The 1,374-nt window shown below is 35.4% G+C and overlaps 1 protein-coding gene across 1 annotated transcript in view; it reads right to left on the minus strand.

Moving 5' to 3' along the window:
* Positions 1-1,374, minus strand: part of LOC100640169 (inactive rhomboid protein 1-like) — an 11,626-nt gene that overhangs the window by 1,342 nt on the left and 8,910 nt on the right. The window lies entirely within an intron of this gene.

Genomic DNA, 1,374 nt, shown 5'->3' on the forward strand with positions numbered 1-1,374 from the left:
CAGATACACATTTAGGAAGTATTACACTCAGCAGGTAGAGTTGTGGTCTTAAATAGACAGATCTCAAACCATAACTACTACCAATGCTACATATGGGAGACTCTAGATAGGCCTACTAATTGGATTAGCCATTACTATAAATAGGATATAGTAGACCTTACATCACATGTCTGACCACAGTCAAAGCGCATACACAAGCGTATACCTATTTTTAGCTCTTCAAGGAATTCCCCCATATCATAAAAATATATATATTACTATGAAAGTTGCATCAGAAATAGAATTAACATAAGTAGTATTCGTGACCTGTGAACCCTACAAGGCTATAGCTACAAGTGATAAATTCCTTACTATTAAAAGATATGCATAGCCACACAAAGAGGCCTTAGTCCCTACAAATATGTTATTATAGTGCTACTACCTCATCTTCCTCTTTAGAGCATTCTTCAAATTACTTTTTGCTCTCAGTTTTTCTTGCTCAGTGTAATGTCATTGTCCTGGCAACCACAAAATGCCCTTGAGGCTTATCCCCTGAAGGTTTAATTTAAATAGGCAATCAGCTCTAGGCATAACCAATAATAACAAGACAATGAAAAGATGTACAAGTTTGAAACAAGGGGTACTATAGTTACACATGTTTATATTATTAAAGACAAATTTAAGTTGTATAGAATGAATGGATATGACAGACTGACAAAACAACTACCTATTATAACCTATACTTCACATATATCATGTACTATATACATGTAGGTTAAGCCAATGACCTTTAAGATCCTAATCACTACTCCTAATCTCCTAATAATCTGTGTCCTAAGCCACTAAGCCACAAATCCCACCATTTGTACACTGACACCTAAACCTTCTACCCTCAACTTTGTAATGCTCACAGTCATTTAGCATCACGATTTGCATCATTAGCTGACTGTTTGAAATGGTTTGGATGAGCACAGACTGGCTTCACCACAAGTGAGTGGTCAATATGACAAAAACATCATTCATTACTCATACTCTACCTCATGTATAGCATATCGTATTACATGTACATAAACACATGCATACATGTACATGGGTATCAGCATTCATAATACACTCAAAGTGTATCACATTATGATTCACATTGACTCCTGCATCATACTTTCACATGTACATCAGTCACTAAGTAGGACATATCCTATACACTCAATGCATAATGTCAATATTTGATGTAGTGCTATATTGTACATGTCAGTAACATTACAATCGATCTCACATTTTTAAATGCATCAAGTAACAGAGAAACTTATCTATACTTGTACAATGTACATAGCAATAAAGTAATTTTCTACTTTTCTCTCCCTCCCTCCATCTCTCTCTCTCTCCCTCTCTCTCTCT

The sequence above is a fragment of the Amphimedon queenslandica genome, unplaced genomic scaffold (assembly GCF_000090795.2).
Source record: "Amphimedon queenslandica unplaced genomic scaffold, v1.1 AMPQUscaffold_13245, whole genome shotgun sequence".
Taxonomy (NCBI): Eukaryota; Metazoa; Porifera; class Demospongiae; order Haplosclerida; family Niphatidae; genus Amphimedon; species Amphimedon queenslandica.